We start from the raw sequence: 21,088 nt of genomic DNA, 5'->3' as shown, positions 1-21,088 counted from the left end.
TCTTCCTCTCGCGACTGCGCCGCTCCGAGGTTGGTACCAATCTTGCTTTGCTCGCTATTTGCTTGCTTTTCGGATCTTGGGTCTTCGGTGTTCTTATTTCCTCTTTTTCTTTGGTTTTCTTCTTACTCGTAGATCTTCACGCGGGGTTCAAGTGTGGGATTTCTGTTTTTTCACCTTCCCATTCCATGTCCGACGAATCCTCCTCCGCATCTTCTTCTTCTTCCCCTTCCGTCAGACACCGTGATCAATCTCCCGGTGGATCCAACGCTCCAGATCCGATGGAGACCGATTCCGGCAACCAGCAGGGATCCGGTAGCCACCAAGAATCCGGTGGACCTCTAGAATCCGGTAGCTTTAGCCAAGCTTCCGGTAGCCAAGAAGCGAGTAGTTACGGCGAAGCATCCGGTAGCTCCGACCAATCATCCGGACCGAGCCTTCCCCAATCACCCGCGGAGCCTGGATGGGCTCCAGTGTCACTGAGTATGAGATCGATTGGTTGTACCGGTCTCGACGGATTCCGGAAGGAGTTTCTTGCCGGATTCCCGACGACGAAATCGAACCGGACCCTGAGCCCGATGAATACGTTGTTTTCCTTGCTCACTTTGAGCGCGGCTTCGGCCTCCCTGCCTCCCCTTTTTTCCGGGAGTTCCTAAATTTCTACAAACTCCAACCTCATCATCTTCCTGGCAACGCCATCTTCTACCTCTCTTGCTATGCCACCTTCATGGAGGCCTATATCGGCATTCGTCCCACTCGTGAGACGTTTGCCCGCTTCTTTGCTCTTCGGATCAATTCCGTTCAGGGCAAGGATATTCCTAAACCCAAACCCCCCGTTCAATGCGGGTCTTGTATCATCGGCTCCCGTCAAGGGAGCCCCTTTTTTAAGTTTTCCGGCCTCGAATCTTGCCGGTTGTGGCAAGGGACTTTCTTCTACGTGAAGAACAGCGGCCGCGCCGATCTCATCGACCTTCCTCCTTTCGAAGCGGGGCCTCCCAGCCGGACCAACTGGAGCTACAACCCGAAGTCTGATCATCCTGAAACCAGCCGGGTGGTACGCTTCTTGGCTTCTTTGAAGAAGGAGACCAAAATCTGCTCGGATGATATCATCCGCACCTTTATCTCACGCCGGGTGCTTCCTCTGAAGCGCCGTGCGCATAGGATGAGCGAGATGTACGGCCCAGGCGATCCTACCAAGATCACAGGCCGTCCGCTTAGCAAAAGGGATGTTGTTCGCAAGGCTAAGCGGATTTGCCAAACTGCTATGCCATCTGATTGGGAATGGGGCCTCCTCCCCTCAGCACGCGATAACCCTCCAACCCAAGAAGTAAGGGATTATGCGGCCGGGGTTGTTTTTAGCCGGTAACTTTTCGCTCTTGCTAATCTTACTTTTTTCATGTTTCGGGCCAAGGACCGCTTCCCTCTCATTGAAGCGGAGCGGCGAGGACCTTGCCGGAAACGCGCCCTTGGCTCGCTTCGACCCGGATCCCTACATTTTACGGAAGGATGCGAAGATGGGCAAGACTCCGGCAGCGCACCTTGGCCGGTCTCCGCCAAAGCCAACCGGGTCCGCTGACGACTTGACCACGCTTGAGGTACTCTCTTTTCCGGTTTCTTTTACTTTTCCGTTATCGCTTTCCTGCAACCTGTTTCTTAGCCAAATTCAATTCATAGATCCATGAGCGTGTGCCGCCCCTGCGTGCCGAGGCGGGCTCTGAGTTTGTGGACAAACTCATGGCCCAGGGCCAAAAGAACAAGCAGCCGGCATCTGATGCCGGTGGCAGCCAGGCCCCTCCCTCCAAGCGCTTCCGGACTGAGCCCGTGGGGGAGAAGCAGGTGGGCATGCGTCGCTACGGGCGCAAGGCGATGCCAACCTCTTCCGGGTAAGTTACTCATTTTCCGGCTTGCCTCTTTTTCGCCAAGCTCTTTTTCCGGTTTCTCTTTTCCAACCGTCTTTCTTTCTTTTTCTCAGCCCTGCGCTCAAGCTTGGCCCAAGACAATCGGGCTCTGAAGATTCCGCAAGGACTTCAACCCCTCCTCCTCGCTCAAGCCCGGCACCACCTAGTGCCGGCAACACCTCTGCCTCCCTTTCGGGGGGCACAACAAATTCGGGGCGTGCGGCCCCTTCATCATCAGATCACCGCACGGAGGAGGATCCTTCCTTCCCTCCAGAGACCCAGGATACCGGCGCCAGCAACATCGGCGCCGGAGAAGAAGAAGCTGTCGGGCGGGCGGAGCCTCCTGCTCCTCCCGTCCTTGAAAAGACAACCACTTCCGCGCCGGAAGGTCCCAAGCCGGGTGATGCGCCCAGCGCTCCCCAGTCTCCTCGAACGATCCTCATGCCGCCGCCAGGTGCTCCTCGCACCAAACCTCTCGGGGCCGCTCCTAGCGCACCGCCGCCCAAGTCCTCCAAGCTCATCAAGGGGAAGGCGACGGCCTCCAGCGCCCCTTCTGGCGGTCAGCAGCCTCTGGTGCTGCACGTCTCCAAGGCCGCCAGAGATACCGCCACGAAGGCCACCGGTCTTCTTGGCCGTATAACTGAGTTCAAACGCCAAGGCCGGGACTTGGGGCATCTCCTGCCCTACGCCGAGAAGTGGAACGCCGCGGACATGACTCCGGCGACCCGCGGCTTGGGCAAGGACAGGCTGCCGGCACTCGATCCGAGTTGGGGACCGGTCGTCCGAGGAGCACTTCATGCGGCTCCGCAGCGCCGTGAAAGAGCTTGACAGCGCGTGGTATGATGCCACGAACAACTTGATGGTACGTTTTTCTAACTTTTCTTAACTGCTACCGGTTTCCTTCCTTCCGGATTTGTTCTATCTTTTCTTTAGTTTTGTGCATGTTTCTCTCTTGTCTATCTTCCCAGTCCCCGAGTTTTGTGGTGAAAGCGCAGCTTTTAGCGCAAAACTTAACTTAAAATCTTAGCGCAAAACCGGCATCTGCCCGATCCCGAGTTTCGGGTTAAGAACTTTGTTCTTAGCGCAAAACTTAGCTTAAAAACTTAGCACAAAACCGGCACTTGCCGATCCCGAGTTTCGGGTTAAGAACTTTGTTCTTAGCGCAAAACTTAGCTTAAAAACTTAGCACAAAACCGGCACTGCCAGTCCCCGAGTTTCGGGTTAAGAACTTTGTTCTTAGCGCAAAACTTAGCTTAAAAACTTAGCACAAAACCGGCACTTTCAGTCCCCGAGTTTCGGGTTAAGAACCTTGTTCTTAGCGCAAAACTTAGCTTAAAAACTTAGCGCAAAACCGGCCTTGCCGATCCCAGGGTTTCGGGTTAAGAACCTTGTTCTTAGCGCAAAACTTTATCTTAGAAACTTAGCGCAAAACCGGCACTCGCCGATCCCGAGTTTCGGGTTAAGAACCTTGTTCTTAGCGCAAAACTTAGCTTAAAAACTTAGCGCAAAACCGGCACTTGCCGATCCCGAGTTTCGGGTTAAGAACCTTGTTCCTAGCGCAAAACTTTATCTTAGAAACTTAGCGCAAAACCGGCACTGCCAGTACCCGAGTTTCGGGTTAAGAACCTTGTTCTTAGCGCAAAACTTTATCTTAGAAACTTAGCGCAAAACCGGCACTGCCAGTCCCCGAGTTTCGGGTTAAGAACCTTGTTCTTAGCGCAAGACTTAGCTCATTTCTTCTTTCTGAACAGCTCACGGCTGACGCTCGGAAGGCCCTCTTTGAGGAGCTCTTATGGGAGCATCGGGAGCTCGCTGAAGCGCATGATAAGTGCCAAGGTAAGTTTCTACCGGCATCTTTCTTACCGGAAATCTTTTTCCTTCCTGACATTCGCAATTTCTGCTTAACAGTGATCCCGGAAGCTTCCATTAACGCTCTCAATGAGCAGCTCGCCACCGCCCAACGTATAACTTTTCTCCTTTCTCCTGTTAACTTGATTTTCTTCTCATGTTTATTAGCATGATCTTGTTAACATCTTCTTTTCCGGGTTGCAGTGGAGAAGGACCAGCTCATCCCGGCAGCATAAGGAGGAGCTGAACGCCCTCAAGACCAGCCACCGGGAGCTCAAGACCCAGCTCATCCAAGCCGGGGCTTGACCATGCCAAGGCCCTCGAAGCCGGCGAAGCCGATGCGGCGGCCAAGATGGAGGAGGCTCTGGAGGACGCCGGTAATGCCAACGTGGTGCTGCTGGCTGAGCTGGAGGAGGCGGCCAAGGCCCGGAAGGGTGCTGAGGAGAAAGCCGCGCGGCTGGAGGAGGAGCGGAAACAGTGCAACCAGCTGATCCTGCAGACTGACGCGTTTGCCTACCGTGAGTCCCTTTTCTTCGCGTACTTTGACTATTGCCTACGAGGCTTTTTTCCTCCGTTTCCATTTTCTTTTCGCTATCTTTTCTTTCGGTCTCTCTTTTTCTTCCGGATTCTTTTCCTTAGTCCTCTTCTTTCTTTGCACAGGCCTCTTTCCGGATTCACAGAAATATGCTGTCAAGAAGGTTGACGCGCGCCGCAAGGACCAAGGCTAAGCAGATCTTGTCGTGGCATGGACGCCCAATGACCATCTGGTCGCGCTCAACGCGCGGGTGTCCCATATGCGCGCCATTGATCGCAATTTATCTGACATTCCTGATGTAGCTACCCAGCTCTTCGGGACCACGTAGCCTGGCGAAGAGGTGCACGATACCTTCTCCCTTATCAGCGACCGTCTCAAGGGCGCCGGCAAGAGGATCCGCGAGTGGCAGTGCTCTGCTGCCCGCGCTGGAGCAGACGCTGCCCTCCGCGTCGCTTGTTCCTGGTACCCGGAGCTCAACCTGGGTGCCCTCACCGGAGTGCGCGAAGGCGCGGAAACCGATTCGGACCCGATCCTCACCGCTAAGCGGTAGGATTGTGCGTACCATATCGCGGAGTACGCCGAGATGCGCACCTTCATCCCTCCCCTCCTGACGTTCAAGATTATCTTGATGAGGAAGAGGATGAAGGCGAGGAGGAGCCTCTTGACGACGCTGGTACTGGCGATGCTCCTCCGGAAGCCCCTGCTGCCTGATCACCTGTCCTACAATTTACCTTGCTTGTGTTGTTTGGCCACTGCGTGGCTTAGAACAATGTTCAGTTAAATTCTGCCCGGTATGCCGGGGCTTATGATGTAAAACTTAAGTCTGCTTGTGGTTGCCGTACAACATTTTGTGCCGGTATGTTATACCGGTGCTAATTATCTTATGTTTGCTTTAGCACATTTGCTCATGGTTTTGCTTTTATCCTGCACTGCAAAGATTTCCAAATTGTTCCTGCATTCAATTTGATGCACACTTGGTTCTTTTGCCTTGGCTCTGCCTGCCTTCTCTGGGCATTCTTTGGCGTATGAGCACAAGGTTCTTTCACCAAACAAGCATTTTCTTGAACTTAGAAATAACTTCGAAATTTTGCAAAAAACCGGGTTAACCGGGGTTAGTTAAATTTTCCGGATTGTTCTTTCCTGCTCTCCCTCTCCGCAGTTCATGTGCTTATCCCCTACCGGTTTATCTTGCTTGCCATGAAGCCGGTTTGCGGACAGCGAGCGAGTCGAAGACTCCGGTAGGGTTTAGCACACTACTAAACCGGAGAGAAAAAACGTTCAATAAGCAACCGGTAAACTGAAAAAATAGACAAGTTACATGCAATCTTATTGGGGTAGTCCCCGAGACTCATTCAATGTTCCGGCATCTTTTATTCATAGCATATAAGGTACAAAAAGGAACTTCTTACACCACCACTTCAAGAGTAGAAAGGACGCAACGAGCTACGTTCCATGGACGCTTGCTCTCCTCTCCGGACTTGTCCGCCTTTCCTTCTTTCCACTCCTGTGCATCAATTAGGTAGTATGCATCATTGTGAAGCACCTTGCTTACAATGAAGGGACCTTCCCATGGTGGCAAGAGCTTATGCCGGCCTTCAGTGCGCTGCACTAGGCGAAGCACAAGATCTCCTTCCCGGAAAACTCTTGGATTGACTTTCCGGTCATGATAGCGTCTGAGGTTTTGCTGGTAAATGGTTGTTCTTGCCAAAGCCAGCTCTCTTGCTTCTTCCAGCAAGTCCACATCATTTTCTCTGGCCTCTTTGACCTCTTGCTCAGTATAGAGCTGTACTCTTGGTGAATCATGGATGATGTCGGTTGGTATGACCGCTTCTGCTCCATAAACCATGAAGAACGGAGTGTATCCGGTAGACCGGTTTGGAGTTGTTCTTATACTCCACAGCACTGATGGTATCTCATCAAGCCAACATCCCGGTGATTTCTCCACTGCGTCAATGAGTCTGGGTTTGATACCGGAGAGTACCAAAGCATTCATTCTTTCCACTTGGCCGTTGCCTTGTGGGTGTGCCACCGAGCACAAATCCAACCGGATATTCTTATCCTCACAAAACCTTTTGAACTCACCTTGAGCAAAGTTGGTTCCATTGTCAGTAATAATGCTGTGCGGGTATCCATACCGCAAAATGACATCTTTTAAGAACTTCAACTGCTTGTGTGCCCATCACACTTTGCGACGGGTTTCACTTCTACCCACTTGGTGAATTTATCCACCATAACCAAGATGTGGGTCATGCTGCTTCTTGCAGTCCTGAATGGGCCAACCATGTCAAGGCACCAAACGGCGAACGGCCATGTTAATGGTATTGTCTTTAAACCGGACGCTGGGGTATGATTTTGCTTGGCGTACCTGCGGCACCCGTTGCATTTTCTTACCAAATCCTCGGCGTTCTCCAAAGCAGTGGGCCAGTAAAACCCATGTCGGAATACTTTTGCTACCAGCGCCCTTGATGAGGCATGATGCCCACATTCTCCTTGGTGAATTTCCTCAAGCATCTCTTTCCCTTCTTCCGGTTCCACACATCTTTGAAGGACACCGGTAACGCTTCTCTTGTACACTTCACCATTGATGAACGTATACGCCTTGGACCTTCTTTGGATTCTCCTTGATTCATTTTCGTCCGCCGGCAAGGTGCCGCTGATCAGGAATTCCTTAATAGGTTTAACCCAGGACGGAGTCTCCCGAACCAGTAATACTGGTACGTCTACGTCCATGCTATCTACCAGCATTGTTTCTTCCGGTACCGGCGCGGCAGCGTTCGATCTTACCGGATCAGTCCCCGAGCTTCCCGGAACAGTCCCTGGGTTTCCTTCGTCGATATCCATTGGTACAATGTGTGACTCCGGTACGAAAATTGATTCCGACTCTGGACTTGGCTTGATTGATGGTACCCTCAGGTGTGCCAAGGCTATTCCGGGAGGAATTTCTTGTCGGGATGAGCCTATCTTGGACAAAGCATCCGCAGCTTCATTTTCTGCACGCGGTACATGGTGAAATTCACGGCCTTCGAAGAAGCCGGCAATCTTTTGCACGTGGAACCGGTACGAGGCCATGTTGGCATCTTTGGCGTCCCAGTCCCCAGAACAACTGCTGCACCACAAGGTCTGAGTCTCCATAGCAAATGATCCGGTGTGCACCGATTTCTTTTGCGACTTTAAGCCCATGGATCAAGGCCTCATATTCAGCGACATTGTTTGATGCCCTGAAATGCACTTGTAAAACATACCGAAGATGATCTCCCCTTGGTGAGGTTAGCACCACACCGGCACCTAGACCCTCCTTGAGCTTGGATCCATCAAAGTGCATCTTCCGGTATTCCGAGTCTACGATCCAGGGGCTTGTATTGCATTTCCGCCCAATCGACCAAAAAAACAGCTAAAGCTTGCGATTTGATGGCGTCTCTTCTTTCGTACACGGAACATACGGTGATATACGTATTGCCCATTTCGCAATCCTGCCGCTAGCGTCCTTGTTGCACATGATATCGGAGATGGGTGCTTCACTCACCACCTTCATAGGATGTTCCTCGAAGTAGTGCTTGAGCTTTGTGGCGGCCATAAACACGCCATAGGTCATTTTACGGAAGTGCGGGTAGTTTTGCTTTGAGAGGGAGAGCACCTCGCTCGGGTAGTATACTCGGCCTGCGGGACGGGTTTTCCTTCCTCTTCTCTTTCTACTACCACAACAACACTCACGACCCGGTTGGTTGCTGCTATGTATAACAACATCGGTTCTCTTTCCAACGGCGAAGCCAATATTGGCGCGGTAGCTAACATCGTTTTCAGCTCCTTGAACAGCTGCGTCCGCACGAGGGGTCCGGACGAACTTATCGGATTTTCTCATTAAGGCATACAACGGCAAGGCCTTTTCTCCTAACACCGCTTATGAACCGGCTTAGCGATGCCAAGCTTCCGGTAAACTTTCGTATGTCCTTCAAATCCTGCGGTATTGTCATTCTCTCAATTGCCGGATCTTTACCGGATTGACCTCAATGCCTCGGCTTGAGGCGAGAAACCCAGGCAGCTTGCCGGCGGGGACACCGAAAGTACATTTTGCCGGATTGAGTTTCATCGGAACCTTCTTAGGTTATCAAACGTTTGCCGGACATCATCGATTAGGGTATCTTTTACCTTAGTTTTTATCACGATGTCATCCACATACACCTGCACATTCTTTCCGATTTGATCAAACAAGCATTTTTGCATGCAGCGCTGGTACGTTGCACCAGCGTTGCGCAAACCAAAAGGCATAGTGATATAGCAGTAAGCCCCGTGCGGGGTAATGAACGCAGTTTTTATTTGATCTTCCTTTTTCAAGGGGATTTGGTGGAAACCGGAGTACGCATCCGGGAAAGACAACAACTCACACCCGGCGGTGGAATCAATCACTTGATCGATCCGCGGTAAAGTAAAAGGGTCTCTTGGGCAAGCCTTGTTGAGGTTGGTGTAGTCGATGCACATGCGCCACACCTTCGGAGCCTTTGCCTCCAGGTTCTCATCTTTCTTCTTTTCAACCATTACCGGGTTGGCCAGCCACTCAGTATGCGTGACTTCCACAATGAAACCGGCAACCAGCATCTTCGTCACCTCTTCTCCAATGATCTTCCTCCTATCTTCAGCGAACCGGCGCAATGGTTGTCGCACCGGCTTGGCATCCTTCCGAACGTTTAGAGAGTGCTCAGCCCGGCTCCCTCGGAACACCTACCAAGTCATCGGTAGACCGGGCAAAGATATTCCGATTCTCACGGAGGAAGGCGACGAGCGCGCTTTCCTATGCCTCACTGAGGCCGGCACCGATGCGAACGGTACGCTCGGGGAAAGCCGGGTCCAGCACGATGTCCTTTGTTTCTTTTGTCGGTTTGAACGCTGGAGCGCTCAGACTTGCACTCATTGCAGCTAAGCTCAATTGTGAGGGCGAGCCGGCGCAAGCTGCGGTTTGCATCCTTCTTTTTTCCTCCGCGATCACCGGCGATTCCGCTAGGTTCGATCCGGCGACGTCGTTGTTCCGGCGAGATCTTGTAGTTTCCCACCACAGTCAGAGGTCCACGAGGTGCCGGCATCTTCATCTTGAGATACGCCGTGTGGGCCGAGGCCATGAAAGCCGCCAGCGCTGGTCTCCCCAGCAAAGCATGGTACGGACTATCTAAGTCCACCACCTCAAACTCCAGGTTCTCAACCCAATTGTCACGTCCTCCAAACGACACATCCACCCGGACTTTTCCAACCGGCGCGCAGGACAAACCCGGAACGATTCCATGGAAAGTCGTGTGCGTGGGCTGAAGCATGTTCTCTGTTATGCCCAAGGTATGCATGGTGTGCTTGTACATGATGTTTATGCTGCTCCCATTGTCTATCAGCACCTTGCTGAACTTGACACGAGTCGTGGGCCCCTTCATGATTGGGTCCACCACGAGAGCGTAGCCACCCGGGTTCGGCATGATTTTAGGATGATCCCGGTATGACCACGAGAGTTCTGCTCTGACCACGGCATGTATTTTGGCACTGCCGGCATCACCGCGTTCACCTCCATGGAACGACGGCGCAGGCTTTGCTTGTCTGTCGGCTCAGTTACGAACACGACACAGCACACATCAGGGTCATTATAAACGTTCCGGCCCAAGGGTGTCGGTGGAGGTGGTTGGCCGTGGCCTTCTCCCACCGATTGACTTGCGATCTTGCTTGCTGTTTTCTTGAGGGTGTACCGGTAAGGCGTTTGCCCCGGTAAGCGGTGGTGGTGGTGGTAGCTGCTGCTGTCGTGGCATGTCCGGCGGCGGCATCATTGCATTGCCTCCTTGCCCTTGGTTGTCTTTTACCGCCCCCTTTTGCATCAAGTACTTGGTCCAGGTACAATCTTTTGTCAGGTGGTTCGATGGGTGAGCCGGATTCGGCGTGTGCCACCGGCAAGGTTGATCCATGGCAGCCTCCATGGTGTACTTCGCGGGTTCTTGCCAGTTCTTTTTACGGCCCCGGGGTTTCTTTTCTACCCACTTGTTTCTTAGGACCAGCCCATGGCTGCGATCCGGTTCTTTGCCTCGGCTGCCGGCGGCATCGAGTTTTCTGCACAGCGGCAACTTGCTGCGAGCCATACCTTCGATCCGGGAAATCTTCCCTCCTCTTGTTGTTCGGTTGTCCCGATACTGCTGTTGAGGCGGGTTTGATTGTTCCGGCTCGGCTTGTATCGCCGGTTGCATTGGGTCTCCCAACGCATAGTTATCCGCCACACGCATCATCTCCGCCAACGTTGTTGGCATGTTCCTCTGCAGCCTTTGCCACAAAGGCGAACCTCGCCGGCATCCTTGGCTAAACCAAGCGATGGCACTGCGCCTCTATCACTCCTTCACAAGAATTTCTGGTGGAGTTCCACCGGAGTCGGGTAATCCCGGTCTGTTTCTGCGGGTCTTTGCACGCACAAAGCGAGCTGCTGAGGCCTGTTTGGCCTTACGTAGGTCTTCGTTGAAGTTGCTCACAAAAGCTTCCTCAAAATCCAACCAGCCATTTATGCTTCCTTCCCGCAAGTTGTTCGGCCAGATTCTTGCCGGTCCTACTAGGAACGTAGGCACAATTCTCACGGCCCAACGCCGGTTTCCTCCTCCGGCTATAACTCCTCCGCCACCGGCAACGTATACCGCGGTCACGTAATCCGCGAGCCGATCTTCCGGCTTAGTGGTGCCATCGTAAGTTTTGGTGTCACGGGGCAAGCTGAAAGTTGCTGAGCGGTGGTGGCTCTTTCATGATCCTTGGGCCAAAGCACTTTGGACCCGGAGGACCCTCTGCCTCAATCATTTCAGACAGGTATACTCTGTCCAGACGGTGCCTCGCATCCCGTTCCGGTAAGTTTCTTTCTCCCAACCGCTCTCCCAAAGGTTTCCGGTAAGCGGTGAGTCTTGTTGAATCAGCTTCATCGTAATGTTCTGGTGCCGCGGCCCTTGCCTGCCGGTACCTTGGTGGAGAGCATCTCCTCCTCATCATCATACGCTGCCCTTGCGGCCGGATAGTTTTGCCCGGTTTCGTGTCTACCGGCATGATTGTTTCCGGCATAGCCTTCCTTGGCGTAGCCTCGCTCGCCCCTTGGCTTTTCTACCGGCATCGTGTTGCCCGGCTTTTTGTTTACGGCAAGGACCGGATCGTACACGATCATCGCCGTGCGTTCACTTCTTTCTCTTTTCTTACGTCCGGATGGGGGACGAGGCCTGCCCATGGGACTTGCTTCCGGCATTCTTTGTTGAACGCGCGGATTTCGAGGCTATAGCCTTGTTCAGCTTAGCCAGCTGCTCAGCGTTCTGCTGCTCTACAGTATCTAGCAGCTCTCTAACACGTTCTTGCTGTTTTGCCAGAGCCTCTCCGGTAAGTGAATCACACAGATCTACAGCAGCCTTAGCAGCTTTTATAGTTTTATCCGGACTGCTGTACTTAGGTTTCTCTACAATGCTAACAGATGCAGAGGTACTCTTGCCGGTAAGAATTTCCTTACGCAGATCCTGATCTAGATTGCGAGCTTTAAGCCGGTTTTCCGGTATCCTAGCGGCATGAGCGCTAACAGAAGCAAAGCCATGGGCAGCGTTATACTCACGTACGGTTAGGTTCAGCTCGCGGCTGCGCACCGACGACGTCTTTGCCGCTCTCGAGTATCTTCTGGCGCTGCGCCTCCAGCTCCGCCTGAGCCGTTGCCGGGTCGATGTTCTGCGCGATGGGGGTTGCCAGCGCGTTCATCGCCGCCTGGAGAGGTGTTGCCGGTTGTGCGGAGGACGCTCCCGGCGCGCCGGTGTCGCGCTCCAGCGGTGGCTTGGCCGCACGGGTCGCAGCCGTACGACCGGCAACTTCGTCCGCAGCCTCCTTGCCCGCGCCGGCTACGCCAGCCATCATCACCTCGACGCTTCCGGCGGCGCGGCCTGCACAAAGCCACCTTGGCGGGTCCGGTGCCACCAGCACCGGCGAGAGCGCCGGCGCACGGGGACGGTGCCGAAGTAGACGCGGTGGCTGCCGAATTCGATGATGCGGCCGTTCTTGGGGAAGATGCCGCCGTTGGCGAAGCAGCCCGCGTTGTCGTTGATGAAGTCGATGGAGTAGAAGCTCTGGACGAGCGCAGACACTGTCCGCTCGCCGGCGAACTCGAGGAGGCCCGCCCGAATATGTATTCCAGCATGCGCCACTTCAGACCCCACGGTGGGCGCCAACTGTCGTCGTGGTGAACAAACAGATGCCATAGGATGGCTTAAGTTGGGGCCGAATGGACGCTAGAGGATTCGGGGGAGGGTTTGCGATTAGATGGGAAGAACTTCCGGATGCTTTCCTCAAGAACACAACCAAGGGTCGGTACACAAGAAGAGAGACAAGAGGAAGAACTCTTTACTAGATCGCTAGCTTCATTGATCTCAACATGGTTACAAGTTGTTGTTCACTGATCTCTCTGTGTTCTCGCGCCTGTAGGAGGCTGTACCCCCTCTCCTTATATAGGGGAGAGGGTGGCTTACACTGGAAGAAACCCTAATGGCATCTTCGACTAGACAAACTACTTTACAAAGCTACTTTAATCATAGATGACACCGGAGTCCTCTTTAATCGAGGCGCGCGTCCTCCGGCTTCTTTGACCATCATCCTTCTCTTTATCGTCAGCCCTTCGTCTAAAGTTACTTTGCTTAGCTCATCTTTGTCTTCTAGCTGCGGAGAGAATCTTGACCAGTCCTGCCGACCTGCTCGTACTTCCGGAGGTCCGGTATCTTCTTACCTGATTCCGGTATACCCCTCTTGGGGATACCGGCTTAGCTCCACTTAGCTAAACTCTTATCCTTTAGTTCCGGTACGAACATTAAACCGGTATCTTGATGGTTCAAACCATCCGGTTTGGCATGCCTTTGGCATACCGGGGGTCATCCCCCCAACATCTACGGGTGCTTCTATTCTTGTAGACAGTGTTGGGCCTCCAAGAGCAGAGGTTTGTAGAACAGCAGCAAGTTTCCCTTAAGTGGATCACCCAAGGTTTATCGAACTCAGGGAGGAAGAGGTCAAAGATATCCCTCTCATGCAACCCTGCAACCACAAAGCAAGAAGTCTCTTGTGTCCCCAACACACCTAATAGGTGCACTAGTTCGGCGAAGAGATAGTGAAATACGGGTGGTATGAATAAATGCGAGCGAGTAGCAACGACACCGGAAAAGTGCTTTGCTGTCCGGGACTGGTGTGTGGTTGATGGTGGTAATATTGCAGGAAGTATAGATGCGGTAAAATAGTAAACAAACAGCGACAGACGATATTTAGGAACAAGGCCTAGGGATCATACTTTCACTAGTGGACACTCTCAACATTGATCACATAACGAGAATAAATAGATAGATGCTAGACTCTACACCCTCTTGTTGGATGATGAACACCACTAATCGTGTAGGATTACACGAACCCTCAATGCCGGAGTTAACAAGCTCCACAATATTCAATGTTCATATTTAAATAACCTTAGAGTGCATGACAGATCAACATAACCAAACCAAGTACTAACATAGCATGCACATCTGTCACCTTCACACTACGAAAGGAGGCATAGATCACATCAATACCATCATAGCAATAGTTAACTTCATAATCTACAAGAGATCACAATCATAGCCTACGCCAAGTACTACACGATGCACACACTTGTCACCATTACACCGTGCGGGAGGAATAAACTACTTTAATAACATCACTAGAGTAGCACACGGATATATTGTGATACAAAACACATTGCAATCATAAAGAGATATAAATAAACACTTCCCTATGCCATTCATAATAGTGAATAAGTATTCTGTGAAATATAGCCTAAGAGACCCACACGGTGCACACACTGTCACCTTTACACACGTGGGACAAGGAGTCTCCGGAGATCACATAAGTAAAACCCACTTGACTAGCATAATGACATCTAGATTACAAGCATCATCATATGAATCTCAATCATGTAAGGCAGCTCATGAGATTATTGTATTGAAGTACATAGGAGAGAGATTAACCACATAGCTACCGGTACAGCCCCAGAGCCTCGATGGAGAACTACTCCCTCCTCATGGGAGACAGCAGCGTTGATGAAGATGGCGGTGGTGTCGATGGAGGAGCCTTCCGGGGGCACTTCCCCGTCCGGCGGCGTGCCGGAACAGAGACTCCTGTCCCCCAGATCTTGGCTTCGCGATGGCGGCGGCTCTGGAAGGTTTTCTCTGGTTTCGTCGAACGTGATAGGGTTTTCGCGACGGAAACCTTAAGTAGGCGGAAGGGCAGCCTCGGAGGGGCCACGGGGGGAGGGGGGCGCGCCCACCTCCTTGGCCGCGCCGCCCTGTGGGGTGGGGCCATCCTGGCTCCCCTCTGGCCCTTCTTCGGTGCTCTGGAAGCTTCCGGGAAAAATAGGATGTTGGGCGTTGATTTCGTCCGATTCCGAGAATATTTCCTTTCTAGGATTTCTGAAACCAAAAACAACAGAAAACAGCAACTGGCACTTCGGCATCTCGTCAATAGGTTAGTTCCGGAAAACGCATAAATATGACATAAAGTATGCATAAAACATGTAGATATCATCAATAATGTGGCATGGAACATAAGAAATTATCGATACGTCGGAGACGTATCAACATCCCCAAGCTTAGTTTCTGCTCGTCCCGAGCAGGTAAACGATAACAAAGATAATTTCTGGAGTGACATGCCATCATAATCTTGATCTTACTATTGTAAGCATATGTAATGAATGCAGCGATCAAAACAATGGTAAAAATAATGAGTAAACTAATGAATCATATAGCAAAGACTTTTCATGAATAATACTTTCAAGACAAGCATCAATAAGACTTGCATAAGAGTTACTCATAAAGCAATAAATTCTTAGTAAAGGCATTGAAGCAACACAAAGGATGATTAAGTTTCAGCAATTGCTTTCAACTTGTAACATGTATATCTCATGGATAGTTGTCAACATAAAGCAATATAACAAGTGCAATAAGTAAACATGTAAGAATCAATGCACAGTTGACACAAGTGTTTGCTTTTAAGATAGAAAGAAGTAGGTAAACTGACTCAACAATAAAGTAAAAGATAGGCCTTTCGCAGAGGGAAGCATTGATTACTATATTTGTGCTAGAGCTTTTCATTTTGAAAACAAGAAACAATTTTGTCAACGGTAGTAATAAAGCATATCCATTATGTAAATTATATCCTATAAGTTGCAAGCCTCATGCATAGTATACTAATAGTGCTCGCACCTTGTCCTAATTAGCTTGGGTTAACACGGATTATCATTGCATAGCATATGTTTCAACCAAGCGTCACAAAGGGGTACCTCTATGTCGCCTGTACAAAGGTCTAAGGAGAAAGCTCGCACTGGATTTCTCGCTTTTGATTATTCTCAACTTAGACATCCATACCGGGACAACATAGACAACAGATAATGGACTCCTCTTTAATGCATAAGCATTCAACAACAATTATTATTCTCATAAGAGATTGAGGATTAGCTGTCCACACTGAAACTTCCACCATGAATCATGGCTTTAGTTAGCGGCCCAATGTTCTTCTCTAACAGTATGCATACTCAAACCATTTGATTGTGAAAACCGCCCCTACTTCAGACAAGACGAACATGCATAGCAACTCACATGATATTCAACAAAGGTAAAGTTGGTGGCGTCCCCAGAAACATGGTTATCGCACAACAAGCAACTTAATAAGAGATAAAGTGCATAAGTACATATTCAATACCACAATAGTTTTTAGGCTATTTGTCCCATGAGCTATATATTGCAAAGGTAAAGAATGGAAATTTTAAAGGTAGCACTCAAGCAATTTACTTTGGAATGGCGGAGAAATACCATGTAGTAGGTAGGTATGGTGGACACAAATGGCATAGTGGTTGGCTCAAGGATTTTGGATGCATGAGAAGTACTCCCTCTCGATACAAGGTTTAGGCAAGCAAGGTTGTTTGAAGCAAACTCAATTATAAAAGGTGCAACAAAGCTCACATATGAACATATTGTAACTATTATAAGACTTTACATTGTCTCCTTGTTGTTCAAACACCTCAACCAGAAAATATCTAGACTCTAGAGATCAATCATGCAAACCAAATTTTAACAAGCTCTATGTAGTTATTCATTAATAAGTACAAGGTACATGATGCAAGAGCTTAAACAAGATCTATATGAGCACAACAATTGTCAAGTATCACATTATTCAAGACATTTTACCAATTACTACATGTAGCATTTCCCGTTTCCAACCATATAACAATTAACGAAGCAGTTTCAACCTTCGCCATGAACATTATGAGCTAAGAACACATATGTTCATATGAACCAGCGGAGCGTGTCTCTCTCCCACACAAGCATGTATTTATTCAGAGAATGAAAATAACAAAATGAAAATAAAAGCACACAGACGCTCCAAGTAAAGTACATAAGATGTGACCGAATAAAAATATAGTTTCAAGAGAAGTGACCTGATAAGTTGTCGATGAAGAAGGGGATGCCTTGGGCATGCCCCAAGCTTAGATGCTTGAGCCTTCTTGAAATATCCATGGATGAACCACGGGGGCATCCCCAAGCTTAGAGCTTTCACTCTTCTTGATCACATTGTATCATCCTCCTCTCTTGACCCTTGAAAACTTCCTCCACACCAAACTCGAAACAAACTCATTAGAGGGTTAGTGCATAATCAAAAATTCACATGTTCAGAGGTGACACAATCATTCTTAACACTTCTGGACATTGCCCAAAGCTAATGGAAGGTAATGGAACAAATAAATCCATCCAACACAGCAAAAGAGGCAATGCGAAATAAAAGGCAGAATCTGTCAAAACAGAACAGTCCGTAAATACGAATTTTATTGAGGCACCAGACTTGCTCAGATGAAAATGCCCAAATTGAATGAAATTTGCGTACATATCTGAGGATCACGCACGTAAATTGGCATAATTTTCTGAGTTGCCTACAGAGAATTAGGCCCAGATTCATGACAGCAAAGAAATCTGTTTCTGCGCAGTAATCCAAATCTAGTATGAACCTTACTATCAACGACTTTATTTGGCACAATGTAACGGTCCAGGTTAGTACCCCTATTATATTTGCTTGTTATTTTATTTTATGCATCATCATGACGTCATGCATCATCTCATCCATGTTTTACAAAATAAAATAAAATAAAATTTATTTATTTTATAAACCCTATCTATTTTATTTTCCCTCTCATATGGTTCTAATTAAAACCCTCCCTCACTCTTTTCTTATTTTACAAAACCCCAAGTCTAATTATTTGGAAATAATTGACAAAACCAATTTAACCCAAACATAGTGTTTTAAAAATGTTTGCAAAGATTTACCTCTCTTATCTTTTTCTTTTCGCTGCACTTGATCCCTCTAAATTTCTATCGTTTCTCTCTGCCTTCATACAACTTCCTATCTGTGTTTTGGTTCAGCTTCACGAGCAGCCACCATCCAAGTCTTTTCTTATGCTGAGCAAGGAGACAGCTCGTTTCAGTACTGTCACGCGAGGCGTGCTTCCTTCCTGGTCGTCGTCCCGCCATGGACCAAGCCAGAGCCAGCCAACACCACGTTGCTTTTCTCCTCCTTATCTTCATCCTGGACCACTCCAACTACCAAGTCCCATCCAGCACGGCATCTCCCCTCCATCTTCTTCCTCTCCACGCAAGACAAGGAGGGGAGGAAAAATATCTTCAGAAACACCGGCGCCATCACCGTCGCACGGCAGTCTCCGGCCACCACCCGCCAAGCCGAGACCACCTCCAGCTTCGTCGTGAGACGCTAAAGCCCATCGACACACGCGCGCATCCAATCGGCCAGGAAATCGACGTCCATATCGTCGTTCCTCATCGGCCATCACGCACCAGCGAGATTTCCGGCCGCCTCCGACCTCGTCCGCCCCAGCCGAGGTGTTCATCAGCTTCCTGGTGAGGCGGCGCCCCTTTTCCCTCTCTTCCTCATCTCTTTCCATCACTACACGCCTTCGTCTATTTCTGACGGAACTTGTCGCTGTTTTTCCTGCTACTTCGCTGCTACGCCGTCGTTGTTCCTCGCCGCCACCTGCCGCGCTGACCACGGGTGCGCAAACCCCACGGCCTCAGGTTCCTCTTCACCATCGATCCGCTGGGTGAGCATCTCCTCCGAAACCCCTGTCCCCTCTCGTTTCCCATCACTGCATCTTCGTTTCAGAAAAAAAAAACGTCTGTCAGTGCACGCCGCCGGTGACCGCGTCCGTTTGGTCGTCTTTGTCGTGCGGAGCCTGTTCTGCTCGACACGAGCAAGTCCGTGGAGATCTCCGTATCTCCGACACCACGCACACACCTCCAGCTTCAGTTCTTCCAGGTCGCCATCGTCGATCTTTGCCGCAGGCGCACGGTTCTGATCCTTGTTTCATTTTTCAGTTCATCATGGTCCTTGTTTCAGTTTCCTGTTTCGTCAGACAGCAGCAGCTCCCTCACCTAGTCACGAATCATCTTCACTAGCACACGCGCACGCAGCCACCATATAATCCCTCCCATTTTCTATGTTTTATCTAATCCAGCTCTACACGTCACAGTACATATCAACAAGGTATCAGCCGAGTTTTGCTCTCCGTTTTGGTTTCAGATACAAGCTCTGTCGTTTTACATGCCTGTAATTCTGTAGATGCTCAGGCCAGCGCTGTTTTGCTTCTGGACAGTACATGCTTTTATCCATCCACAAGTGCAGACTCCAATTTTCAGCTAGCTGCCTGGTTGCTTAGCTTCACCGTATGCACATCCATCCATTCACCTGCTAGCCTGCCTGTTTAGCTAGCAAGACACGACATCAATTCATCCAGCTGCCTGCCTGCCTAGCTGCTAGCTATCCATTCTGTGCGTGCCTGTGTCGTCACCGGCCTGTCTCTGTTTTTCCACTTCAGTTTCGTCATAACACCTCCCACATAGTTATGTATAAATATGTTTCAACTTTTTGAATACAAATTCAAATAAAATATTTTATATATGAAGTTGACCAAACAAATAAGAGGAATAATAATATGACATGCATATACATTGCTTGCATTCCGCATCATGTTGTTCCGTTGTAGTTTGCATCGCACCTAACAATTAAACACGGAGTATTTGGGAATTACCGGTTACGGTTCCCCGCTCCGCTTAATTTTGAGTAGCGCACCTATGCCATGATATGCCATGCTATCCAACCCTTAAGTTTGTCGGTAGATAATACAACTTCAACCCTAATTGTTTGTTCGGGGTTCCGATCCCGCTTAATTTGGATAAGGTGCATCACATCATCGTTGTCATGTCATGCATATCATATTGATCATGCTGGATCTTATTTATCCATAGTAGTAAGACTTGCATACGTTATGTGTTCAGCATTTGCTTCTTCCCGGATAGGATCGCGAAGTGGTGTTGTGAGATACGACAAGTCCTCCGGATGTCCCTCGGCAAGCTTTAACAGGCAAGCATTTTCCCCTATACTTCTGCCCCTGCAGAAGTCGCTCACCTATTTTATTTTGCCTTCTCCCTCATGCTATCCTTAAGTTGCGTTCTTGTCACGTGTCCTTTCCACTTATTACCTCAAGCAGCCTATATTGCCTCCACCAACCTCCTACAGCTGTTGTTTGGTTATCGGGTCTGCCTTGCGAGTCGTAGTGCATGCTAGTGCTGTTTATATCTCGTTACCGTTACCGCTATCTTATCGGGTTATCTGTTGGGGAACATGACACATGGTTTATGGATATATCTGTTGAGGGTATCATGGTTACTTGTTAATAGTGTTAGCGGAGGCATCGGTGGGTCAGCTGATCGTTTTGTGACGGCTCACTTGTGTTTCCTAAATATCTTACGACCCCGAGTTCTTGTTATCCGATTCCGAGACCGAGCGCTCTAACCACACGTGGGTATGTTTCGGGTCTCCCTCGACCACCGCTCGGAATCTACGGCTTTGTCCGGTGGCCACAACTAGTTTGCAATGTTTTACCATTTGTTGTTGCGTGCATGCCGACTGTTACTTATTTACTTTAGGAAGCCCCGGGTGCCTTGTATCCCCTTGTTTACGGTATGCACGTATAGGTCGCGGAGCCGCCGCGAAGTGGTTTATCGCCCCGGTGTGTGTTTAAACCACCTAGTACGCTCGTTGCAAACGGCTAGGTCCGCTCGGAGATACGGCGGACTTCGATACGGGTTCAACTTGGTTAGGTGGCTTCCTGGACATTGTTGTCGTGAAGGAGAGTGCGAGTCGTGATATCCACCTGTCGCAAGTGGGTTGATCGTGCGTGTGGGCATATTTGGGCACCCCTGCAGGGTAAAATCTTATCGATAAGCCGTGTCCGCGGTTATGGACGACTTGGAGCTGTATGACTCGACCATAGACAACTTACACCTGGTGTTTATTAATAATAACTTGCGTAGTAAGTTAGTACAACTTCAATAATAAATGGTTAAAACTTGACAACCGTGTGAGTGCCTTTGTAAGTACTTCTTGGCGAAGGGGAAACGCATCGGCTGTGTTATGATTGCAGAGTATAGAACTGCTAGTTCTGCGCTCTCTCACCTTCTCTAATAGACGAATGTTGTAGAGTGTCTTTACATGTTTTTAGTGCTTGCGCGCTGCCGCTTAACCCCACCATATTGCCTATGACGTTCCGCTTGCGTCCTCTAAGTCTCCTGCGTGCCTCAAGTACAAAGGACGACTGGTTGACGAATGCTTATACATCTTGAAGTCTTGTTAAGTACGAACCCGTATTTATTGCTGCTTCTACGGGATATAACCGGGCAGGTATGAAGATATGTTCGATGAAGACGACGTTAGCAAG

At 49.7% G+C, this 21,088-nt stretch overlaps 1 long non-coding RNA gene across 1 annotated transcript; it reads left to right on the top strand.

Annotated features, from left to right (window-relative positions):
* The first annotated feature begins 17,751 nt into the window (after positions 1-17,751).
* Positions 17,752-19,695, top strand: LOC124667923. The gene is made up of 3 exons (XR_006991478.1): positions 17,752-18,212; positions 18,387-18,412; positions 19,647-19,695. It is a non-coding gene; the product is annotated as an uncharacterized LOC124667923 (long non-coding RNA).
* The last annotated feature ends 1,393 nt before the right edge of the window (positions 19,696-21,088 follow it).

This window comes from Lolium rigidum, chromosome 6, assembly GCF_022539505.1.
Source record: "Lolium rigidum isolate FL_2022 chromosome 6, APGP_CSIRO_Lrig_0.1, whole genome shotgun sequence".
Classification (NCBI taxonomy): Eukaryota; Viridiplantae; Streptophyta; class Magnoliopsida; order Poales; family Poaceae; genus Lolium; species Lolium rigidum.
Note: the sequence above shows the minus strand (reverse complement) of the source record. Positions and strands in the feature narration are given on the sequence as shown.